This window comes from Sinohyriopsis cumingii, chromosome 1 (assembly GCF_028554795.1).
Source record: "Sinohyriopsis cumingii isolate HCF-2022 chromosome 1, ASM2855479v2, whole genome shotgun sequence".
NCBI lineage: Eukaryota > Metazoa > Mollusca > Bivalvia > Unionida > Unionidae > Sinohyriopsis > Sinohyriopsis cumingii.
In genome coordinates, this window is record NC_142961.1 from 138233212 (window position 1) to 138245405 (window position 12194).

The 12194-nt window shown below is 35.3% G+C and overlaps 1 protein-coding gene across 4 annotated transcripts in view; it reads right to left on the bottom strand.

Moving 5' to 3' along the window:
• Positions 1-12194, bottom strand: part of LOC149807939 (uncharacterized) — a 71980-nt gene that overhangs the window by 25002 nt on the left and 34784 nt on the right. For 2 of the 4 annotated variants that reach the window (XM_089972170.1, XM_089972156.1), the window contains exons 1-2: positions 10925-11080; positions 686-765 (exon numbers count right to left, since the gene is read on the bottom strand). The gene's annotated coding sequence lies outside the window, so the exon portion shown is untranslated. Of the gene's footprint in view, positions 1-685; positions 766-10924; positions 11081-12194 lie in introns of those variants that run through there. The other 2 variants (XM_089972177.1, XM_089972164.1) reach the window with 1 other exon arrangement.

Consider the following 12194-nt stretch of genomic DNA (forward strand, 5'->3'; position numbering starts at 1 on the left):
TAATTGGTTGTGTTCATAAACTATTACTTTTTTATTTCTTAAATTTTATATTTTTCTTACTTTTATTTAGCTTATAGAGTCCATAAAATGTCAATTTATTGTGTTATTTACGAATTATTTTCTTACGTTTGAATAAGCATGGGCCGGGTTTGGAGCAAAATTCGAAAAGGTCTACTTACTCTGATATGGTTGCTACCAACGTAGCCAGCCGCGACAATCTACTGTCGCCCATGGCTTGCGACGATGGTGCGCTATTAGATTACAAATAATGGTCAAGTCCAATGTCAAGTGAAAGAGACAACGTGTAGATTTAAGCGATTAAATTTCCATGGATCTCGTTTCCTGCTTCATGAAATTCTCGTTGTATTTTTGGGGGTCTAAATTCGCACAGAAATATTAAATGCACATTAATAAAAAATAAAAATAAAAGTTTATTTAAAAAAGTGGACATTTGGTCTAAGTCTTACCAAATTTCATATTTCGTACACATATGCCGTTTTCATTACACGAATTTGCACACATTGATATGTCCATCTTGATCGAATAATCCATCCATTGAATAAAGAACATTCTAATTAAGATGTTTACTTGGCGAAAGTATCTCGGTACGAGTGTATTTTCTTTACAGATATGAAGTGTGTGTGTGAGAGAGAGAGAGAGAGAGAGAGAGAGAGTGCCAATGTACCTTCTAATCGGTGCTTTCAGATGTATGTCCTCGACCGTTTCAAGACACTATTATAGTCTCCTAAATGTCTCCTGGCTCGCCTGAAAGTGAGATGACAACAGTACAGCAATGATAGTTGGTAGATATAGTACATTACTCTGTGCCAACGATCCGGAAGCCAAACCTGTATATCAGGAGATACATTAGCGCGTAATACTTTACCGTATGCATCCATACGCTGTAAACCTATATATCGTTCACAAAATTAGATACCTCTATCACAGAGAAAGACAATGATCAAATATGTGATAGTCGAATGCGCTCGTCCTACGTTATATTAATGGTGAAAACAGAACCGGCTCAGGTGGCAGGGGACAGTTTTGAAAATTTTGTTCACCAGAAATCTCTCCGCGAAACACAGACCCCAGATTTATTCAAACCATCTCGGCAATATCTACGATCTGACTAACTCTATGATTGACCGAGAAGTTACTAATTAAAAAATAATTCAATGCATTCTTAACTTCTCGGTCAATTCTTGTTTCGTAAATAGCCAGGGTGGTTTCCATGGCAGCAAACAGAGTACATTCAAGATATGATCCGTATGACTGACCTCCAAGTTGTCAGTGCGGTCTAATCCTCATTTCCATGAGATATCACATTTCATAGTTTGTTGCATCTTCGTTAGCCAAGGTTCCGATATGATTATCCTATCTACACCTTGGCGTATCGAGCAAATATTTCTGTGCTTCGGATCTATAAATTTCATTGGACGCGGCGGCAAGCCACTGCATCCAATCAAAGTTAAGTTGTTCAAATTTGAACACTCTTTATACATGATCTAGACAATCTGAGCCCACAACTTCAATGGACTGACAAATAAGCAATTTTCACTGCCGGTCAATGTTTGTACAAATACCGTTCACTCAAATATACCTGTAATGACTTCCGTCTGATATGTAATCATACCTTCGATGATACATTTACACAGTATCTTTTTTAGGGCAATTGCTTCCACCATTTTCGGCTGATGCACAATGCACCACTGTTACACGCTATTGGTTAGTTGGCATTGCATAATAAGGGAGGCAACTCATGAAATCCAACAGATGTCGCTAGGACAAAGCACCAGTATATCTGTTCGATCCGCTAAGGTGTAGATAGGGTTATCATATTGGAACCGTGGCAAGCGAAGACAGGTTTATTGATGTTTGGCCGTTACATCAATAGTCACCATCGCATGTGGCTAGTGCCACTGAGACAATCAAGACAAACAAAGTATATTGTGGGTACCCTTGATACGAATCCTTTTGTTGTTCACGGGAATGCCGTTTAACAAAATTTTGACGTCGCTGCGAAAATTATCATTTTAGTGTCTAGAAGAATATTCCCCTCTAAAATTATATACACGCAACTGATTACATCGCCAGAACGAGGCTAATTGGAAAATTTCTAAAGCAGACTTTATTAAGAGCAGCTGCTGAGAAACAGTAATGCCTGCAGCAATCAGAGAAGCTGCCATAATTTTTCTTAAGAGGGGGAGGTCCCCCACACCTACCTGGTGGGGAGGGAGGGAATCATCAGAGTACGTGGGGGGTAAACTATACCTAACAGTAGCTGATGAGCGACGCCATTAATATAAGGTGTAGAGAAGCCTAATTTAAAACAAACATTCTAATGATTTTGTATTTCTTCTTGAACATTATATGTATACCTCATCGGATTTCCTAATTGTTGCTCAGCTGGCAAATATTCTTCTTTGTTTCTTATCACCCCAGTCAAAAAACTTTTGAATGCTGAACTTCATTGCTTGGACCACACATACGCACCCACAAATACACATCCACACATACACATCCACACATACATATCCACATCCACACACGCACACACACACACATCCACACATCCACATCCACACACACACATCTATTTGGTCATCAGTTTATTTACTGATCCAGATGTTAGACCCACAGACCTTTCAACTCTATCACTGTAGTAATGTCGGAGTACCCGAGAGAAAAAAAATGTCAAAATGTTAATTATATATATATATATATATATATATATATATATATATATATATATATATATATATATATATATATATATATATATAGTTTCGATTTTTCCCTGACATTCCAGTGACTGATGATTGTTCGTACCTATTGCTGGGATCTTAGAAGTAAAACACACACACATACACACACAATAATAGTTCAGTATAAACTTTTTTCCTACAAAATTTAAACAACTATTTCAAAATAATAACTGTTCTTTCACAATAAAATTATTTTTAAAAAGAACCCATTCACGGTATGTGGTTATCTTATTCCTCTCAGTGTGAATTTTGCTTTGAGAACAAAAGACAATTACAATCACCTTTTTATAAAGTTAGAACCGCAGCTGTTACGGCAATATAAATCCAAAATATTTGTCACAATTTACGCATGGTGTTCCTTAGATATTTTTGTCTATCTATATACCATATTTTCTACAATGCCCAAACCGTAGCCAACATCAAAAAAAAATTTTTGTACGACATGTTCTGTTAGCAGCAAAACATGCGATATTATTTTCATCCATAACGGATTATCTTTCTCTTTCGCTGTCTTTCCAAAATAGAACAGTTAGCTTTTGTTTCAAAATGACACATTATTGTCATGCTTTAGAAATTGTCCCCAATAGCTGATGGATCGATAAAATTACTGTACCCCACCTGGAACCAATTCAATCGGAGTACCTACATAGTTTCTGCAATACTCCAATATAGAAAAAAGTTTCTCCACTGATGTAGGATTAATTGAGATCATGGAGAATAGGAAAAAGACATGATCTGATCAACTTATTTTTAAATAAATAAAAAATCTCGCACTGGATACGAGAAATCGAGGGAACCACAGGTAAGTTTCGCGATCTTTTCCCAATTAGATTTTAAAAGCTATGGATCCTATGGATCCCGTGGCCTGGCTTGAACTTCAAGTTGAAGTCACTCAGCACTTTTGTGTATCTTATTGTACAACTCATTCTGAATATGATCCCATGTTTAATTTTGATGCGATTCTAAAAAAAAATAAAAATAAAAATAAAAAATTTCCTGAAAAAAAGAATACACACAAATATAGGAAATATAGATCAAAAGAGATGAAGGCCCTCTTTTTCAACCAGTTAATAAAAGGTGACGAAGACCCTATGAGGCCCTATGTTTCAAGTAGTTTCAATAGTGTTCAAGGCCCTGTTTCAAGTATGATGAAGGTCCCGTTTCAAGTAGACCTAAAATTAATGAATGTCATGTTTCAAGTAAACTAAAAAACTGTGAAGGCCCTGTTTCACGTAGACTCTAAAGTAATGACGGCCATGTTTCAAGTAGACTCAATACTGAGGACGGCCCTGATCCAGTGAGACTCGAAAGTGTTGATGTCCTACGTTTAAAGTAGTTTCAAGAGTGTTCAAGGCCCTGTTTCAAGTATATGTATGCTCTAAAGTGATGAAGGCCCCGTTTCAAGTAGACCCAAAATTGATGAAGGTCATGTTTCAAGAAGACCATTTATGATCCTTAACACTTGTTCAATTTAAATATGTACATCTTTCCTAGATACACATGCATAACAAGAGAATTACTTAAAAATTCTTGATTTAATTTGAATTAAGTCTGCACTTACTATACAGCAAGCATACTATATAAATGTACAACCACTCGTTTCAGTGAGCATACGCTATAAATGTACAACCACTCCATACATCGAACATACGCTATAAACACACAAACACTCCATACAGCGAACATACGCTATAAACACACAAACACTCCATACAGCGAACATACGCTATAAACACACAAACACTCCATACAACCGGCATACACTATAAATGTATAAGCACAGATACATGTCCGGTTTTGTTTTCCTCAGTGATAGTACATTTTATGCGGTCATTTGTTCAGATGCTTACTGATGACGTATATGTGCTAAAGTGCCACGTCGTGTACAGTTTAACCTCTATGTAATGGTCGGCCTCTATTTCCATGTACATGGGCATGGTAGGCTAATCGTTTTATGAATTGTTTGGTCGTACAATAAAACCTATCATTTTTCTGGAAGAATTTAGCGGAAGTATTTGGTGGTATAAGGTAACCGTTCTGTCATCAGCTCTTAGAATAAACTCTCATAAATCAATAAAGAACTTGGCTTCCAATACAGAAGATCAGTGGACAAAATTATTCGATGAACTTCTACTAGTCTAAACTCTAGCTGATGGTTGGCATGATGGAAGTATACAAAGGAACCCAATATCAAGACCCTCCTTCAGTATAGTCTTAAACACACACACACACACACACACATATATATATATATATATATATATATATATATATATATATATATATATATATATATATATATATATATATATATATATATATATATATATATATATATATATATATATGTGTGTGTGTGTGTGTGTGTGTGTGTGTATGTATGTATACATATCGTCTCAGGACGAATACATATTATACTTCCCAACAATAAATTGACATTTTGATTAAGTACATAATTTGGCTGTGATAAGATAAAATAAGATGAAGAGATGAGATAAAATGAGTTTAGATGAGACAGACAGACAGAGGCTGAAAAATCATAACAAATAGTCATCAACTACTTTATACCTGTAGTATATAAAACTTGTTTTAGTGTTGACCAGAACACTCAAGACATGTTCAATTTCAAACTTTAAGCATTTCATATAATACTTCAATTTTGTTTATTAACACATATTTTTACATATTTATGGACTTAAGCGTCTAAATGAAAGAATTCATAAGAGAGAGAGAGAGAGAGAGAGAGAGAGAGAGAGAGAGAGAGAGATGTGCAGATGTATTTAATTGTTGTTCTTATGCGAACTGAACTGAACGGGAATACTATAAAACTGTTACAGTTCACTGTAGCCTACATTATCCTAGTGTTTTTTTTTCACTAAATGAAGGGGTTGGGGTGGCCTGTTACCAAAATAATTATTACAGTATTGTACCATCGTGACTTACTGGATGAGTCATGTGATTTTTTTCTTTTAAAATTTATGTAATATTAGCCTCCTATTTTTATGTACATGTATTTCTAGATGATGGTATAAAACAGGTCATTTTTAATAAAGAATTTAAATTTGAATTTTACTATATGTCGCAATGTAGCAGATAAATACAAAGCGCATATTTCTAAAATTATAAATTGGCAGGGACCTCGATATTCAATAATTTGTCATTCTTGACATGGTTTGGGTGGAAGTTAACTCAGGGCCGTATTCGCAGGATAACAAAGTGATGGCAAGTGATAAATTAGACGATACGATCTACACACCTCAGTTATGTCGATCAAGTCAGGTATGTCAATCAAACGATACCTTGGCTCATTACTTATGGCGAAATGGGAGGGATAGTAGACAGGTCTAATGTGAGTAGTTGTTACATATTGTTACATAACTTGATTTAGTATGAACAGCTGTGGGTTTCCGGGCCAGTACAACTAGTGAAGGAAGAACCCTTGATAGCCCCCGTTGGCCCTGGTGAGATTTCAAAATTTAAATGGAAACACGTAATGTGATGCAGTATTTTGTTTTCCTTAAAAACAGTTCTGGTATGTGTGTAAAAAGTATGTATTGATCGTTAAAAACAGTTCTTGTATGTGCGTACAATGTACGTATTTATCGTTAAAATCAGTTCTGGTACGTGCGTCAAATATATGCATTTATCCTTAAAAACGACTCATGGTATTTGCGCAAAATGTATGTATTTATCCTTAAAAACAACCCATGGTATGTGCGTAAAATGTATTTATCCTTAAAAACAACTAATTGTGTGTCAGTAAAATGTATGTATTTATCCTTAAAAACAACTCATGGTATTTGCTTAAAAAGGGTGTATTTATCCTTAAAAATAAATCATGGTATTTGCGTAAAAAGGATGTATTTGTCCTCAAAAACAACTCATGGTAATTGCGTAAAAAGGATGTATTTATCCTTAAAATGACCCTGCGGTATGTGTATAACAAGTGTGAATTTATCATCAAAACAACTCTATGGCATGAATATAAAATGCACGTATTTATCCTTAAAAACAACTCGATTGTATGAGTGTGTATTTATCTTTAAAACAACTCTATGCTATGAGTGTACCAAGTATGCATTTATCCTCAAAAACACCTCTATATTTATGTAAAAAGTATGTATTTTCCTTTTTAAAAAAAACCTATGGAATGTGCATAACAAGTTTGTATTTATCCTTAAAACAACGTTTATGGTATGTGCGTAAGACGTATGTATAAAAAATCATATGGTATGTACAAAACAAGTACGTATTTATCCTTAACAACTCTTTCGTATGTGCATAAAAAGTATGAAATTTTTTATCCTTAAAACAAGTCTATGGTATGTGTGTAAAATATATGTATTTATTCTTAAACAACTATATGGTTGGTATATGCGTAAGAAAGAAGTTTTTTTAAAAATATTTATCCATAAAAAACAACTCTGGGATATATGTGAAAAATGTTTGTATTTATTCTTAAACAGCTCTATGGTATATGCGTAAGTAAAAAGATTGTATTTATCCATAAAAACAACTCTGTTGTATGTGCGTAACAACTTTGATTTATCCTTAAAACAACTCTGTTATGTGCGTAACAAGTATGATTTATCCTTAAAAACAACTCTGTGGTATGTGCGTAACAAGTATGATTTATCCTTAAAAACAACTCTGTAGTATGTGCGTAACAAGTATGAATTATCCTTAAAACAACTCTATGGTATGTGCGTAACAAGTATGATTTATCCTTAATAGCAACTCTGGGATATGTGCGTAACAAGTTTGCATTTATTCTTAAAAACAACTCATTGGTATGTGCCCAGCAAGTATGATTTATTCTTAAATAACAACTCTGGTATGTGCGTAATTAGTATGATTTATCCTTAAAAACAACTATATGGTATGCGCATAACAAGTATGATTTATTCATAATAACAACTCTGTGGTATGTGCGTAACAAGTATGCTTTATCCTTAATACAACTATATGGTATGTGCGTAACAAGTATGTATTTATCCATGAAAAGAACTCTGTGGTATGTGCGTAATAAGTATGTATTTATCCTTAAAAACAACTCTATGGTATGTGCGTAACATGTATTTATCCTTAAAGCAGATATATGAGGCTTGTTCTTATAGTAAGTACAGTAACCTAAACATTATATTCACGAACGCAATAAAAATCTAAAAAAAACATTAACATGTCATGTTTTTTGAAATTATCTTGATGCATTAACATTTCATGCTTTGTTGAAATTATCTTGATGCCTCAATATTTTCTGCTTTGTTGAAATTATCTGTATGCATTAATATTTTTCGCTTAAACTTACTTTAAGAACCAATCTGACTTTAAAGTGACGACCTTAGTCGAAATTCTTTAGTCTGAAATCTCCTGAAAGAGGAAAGAGTCTTTACTCCGTGGAAAGCGTAAAGAGAATAGTGATTTCCTCGTTAAAAAAGAAAGGCACCAGGTGTCCGTCTTGTAAAATGAAAGACAGGTTTTAGTGCGAGGACGCACACGTTTTGAAAGAGAACAGCAATAATGAACAGCTTTTTGGAAGAGAGACGAGACAGTCTGAAGACAGATGTCCGAAGAAAAGAAGGACGAAGTCAGAAGAAAAGGACCAGGAAGTCCAAGAAGGAGCAAAGCACAGAGCTTTAAAAGGATGAACTAGGAGATGTTGATATACGGTCAAAAGGAAGGAAGGTGATGCACATCAATCGGGACATTGCGCTCTTTTCACCTCTCGTTATGATGATGAAATAAATCCAAATTAGACATACCTCTTAAATGCTACTGACATAATCTAACTTGAATTGGAATTGCCTTTATTAATTTGTTCTGATTAAATTAGTTATTTTCTTGTCAAAGGAGTTTTGTATTGCTGTATTTCTTCCCAGTATTCTCGCTCAGTTCTCTGTTGAAATTCTATTCTTTTTTCACTTCCGCTGGGCTATAATATCGAGGGAGGTCTTTTCTAGATAACGACAGCCAAATCCAATTAACCAGCCCTTTTACTAAGAGGGCTACGTTACATAATCAATCTGCTAACGAATGAAAAAATGAGACAGACACACACATACACACGCATGAAATTAGCATTATAATTTCAGAACGATTCCAGAAGAAAGGAGTTATTAATTTGAAAGACGAATTAAGGACGAAAAGATTAACAACAGGAAAGATGGTTTCATCAATATATCTAATACGATGTGTGCTAATTCATTCGATTATTGCATTCTTTTGTAAGTTTTCTCGCATTTAATTTACATTCTGCGTGGTCTTATCTAATATTCCCTATCCTACTATGGAGATTAAGAGTCTGTAAAAACTGATGAAAATACCTTCTGCGGATTTATATTTTTAAACAAAATGCAAATTATATCCATTACATTACCTGAACAAGAAAAATATATTTGCTATGCGTATGTAAATAGTTGTAGCAGTTGTAATCTAAAAGCTGTAACTAAAAGGGGGTAATTAAGCTTACACTATCGCAGAAACATCGTGATCGACATTGTGCCGATATAAAAGAACTTGTTGATAAAATAGAAAGTATTGACAATGAACCAAACAGCTTACTAGTTGCACTATTGCTATAATAGGCAGAGAAACGTTGAATGGAAAAGCCAACCTGATTAAGATCAGGACTCCACTCTCCTAAGTGAATATCTGACAGCGACCCCACAGGGGTCGTGTTTGTGACCTTTGAATTATCCAATTGAAATGCAACTTTCAGAAATTTGAAAATCAATCAGATTATTCGGCACATACTCATGCTCTTCAGCCATACAACCCAGTCTCCCAATCGCGAAGGTTAAAGACATCATCTGACTGCTTGATAAAATTAGCGATTATGGTAATAACATAGGTCACCAGAATATGACCCCTGAGCGGTCGCAGTCATATCCTCACGTAGGACAGTGTAGAGCTTATTTTAATCAGACTGAGTGAAAATCCAACATGTTTAATGGTCTTCATTAATTGCGCAATATTCAAATAAAAAATAAGCGCTTTCCTGAAAATCTAGTAAATAAATGAATAATTAAAAACTGATTTCTTATTTCTCTCAATCCGAATTTTTCGACTTTGCCCAAATATCTTTCACAGCATCCCACATGGCCACCGCGCTGCGATATGTGACGCGTCCCAAACGTGGTTAAAGGGTCATACATATAATTTTATTTGTAATATTAAAGATTAATTTTTAACAAATACAAATTTGATTTTGGTCGCGACCTGGGGCTTGGGAACCACCAATTTATAAGAATATATACTACAAGGTGGACTACTATTTGGAAATCTAAGATATTTCATAATCCATTTAGTCTCTACCATCGGCTTAACAGCTGTTGTCACACAGCTGGATAACATGGCAATTCAATAATGCAATCCGATGGTATTATTTATTCCGAGATGTGTTAGTTTATAAAGCTTGTTGTCGCGCTCGTAGCATTGTCTATCATTTCAAGATGAAAACGAAACAAAACAAAAGGGATGCCAGAAATCTTTTCACTCCCGCGGATAGAGTTTGAACTAAGAGATGAAACAAACATGGCACATAAAACACTTCCTTACTTTTTAACGCAGAAATACACAAGATGTTGTTTCCTTATGATAACATAGATTTAAATGCAAAGAAGAAATTGTCTTTCATTACAATCTGAAAAATACAACAAAAAGAAATACATAAAAACCTCCCGACTTACACCAGAAACTTAGAATTGTACATCTCTCTCTCTCTCTCTCTCTCTCTCTCTGCCTATAGAGCATACAAAGGCAAAACATTCGCACTTAAAAGCTGAAAACAATACTTTCAAAAGGCATCTGTACACCAATACAAATATAACATTAATTCACTGCAACAGCTAGGTCTGTCGGGCAGGGGATATTCTCCATTGGTTCGTGTCCGGATTGATTTAAAGGAAGATAAACTAGTAAGCCCTATTAGCATCTTGAATTTAACTTCGACATTAGATACCTATTTTTCACATTTTTTTTCCAAACGTTTTCGAATAAAAATGTTGGGTTCACAGGAAAAAAGTAGGATCGATCTGGTAACCAGAGCCACGCATTTTGTAAGCCTAATTGTACAAACATATACAAGTACAACGATGTCATATCTTATATCTCTCTCTCTCTCTCTCTCTCTCTCTCTCTCTCTCTCATATTCAACCTACCTTGCTACAAACTGCCATCGATGCATGGGTCTTCCAGGGGATATTTCTCTATGAATAAATAAGCTGACTTCACAAACTGGGTTAATTTCTCTCTACATGCAGTATCACGCCACCTTAGTCGTCCTATAGATATCAAGCTCTCATTGTGCTTAGACTCTTTGAACTGAACTGAGAGCACATGTGTTCCAAGTAGATACTGGCGCATGAGAAGCTGTATCCACGTGTGACCCTTGTGTAAGAGAGAGAGAGAGAGAGAGAGAGAGAGAGAGTACACAAAGCTTTGGCAGAAAGGAAAATGAGAAATGGGACTGAAGTAAATCTCTGAAATAATTTTAGAGACTACATATTTAAACCAGCGCTTTTACACATTTGTACGCATTTTCAACACGCATACTGTACAGCCTCTTGAAGTTTGGAACGCTATGCGATACTGGGGTGGGGCGGGCTAAGTAACGTATACACACTTCCTAGCGCTCCAGCAAACATATATATTACACACTGCGAACATAACACTCAGATCTACTGTCGCTCAATACACTTGGAAGTAATGGTGTGCGCTGTTTGTTTGAAATCTTACAAAGAATGAACAGTGTAAACCCCCTCCCCCGTGTTAATTTTACGGCGGTGGATCTGAATCTACGTTCTGACTGTTTAGTGAGGGGTGTATTAAAGGTTGATACGACAGATATAAAAATGTACATGAACGATGGAAACGGAGCTTTGCTTTTCACACACACACACACACACACACACACACACACACCAGTTACAGGACAAAATTGGAAGGTTGCGTTCCCAGGACCATTTTCGAAACTAAAACCTCGAAAACTTCGCCAGTCCGAGCCACAAACTATGTAACCTCCGTTGAGCTTTGTCCACCGCAAAAATTAGATTGCATTTCTCTGAGGAAGTAGATTACACAGTTTAAATATTGGTGGCCTGGGGCATCATCAGTTGTAACATATTGTGATAATCGAAGTAAAAATGTTAATTTAAAACATTTGTAATACTTCAGTGTGCGAACTTGAAAAGAAAAACAACCTTTTCATCTATGCTAGCAAACGTCTACTCACATCAACGTGAACGAAGTAGATTGATGACCCATGGCTAGATAAGATTACGCTTTCATGCTCTGATCACTCAGACTCCCCACGAAATGATTTCGATCTTGTTGTTCTTCTTCTTGCTGCCGTTATTATTATTATTATTGTTATTATTATTTGGTGTGTGTGTGTGTGTGTGTGTGTACGAGATTCGGATTTTTAACGTA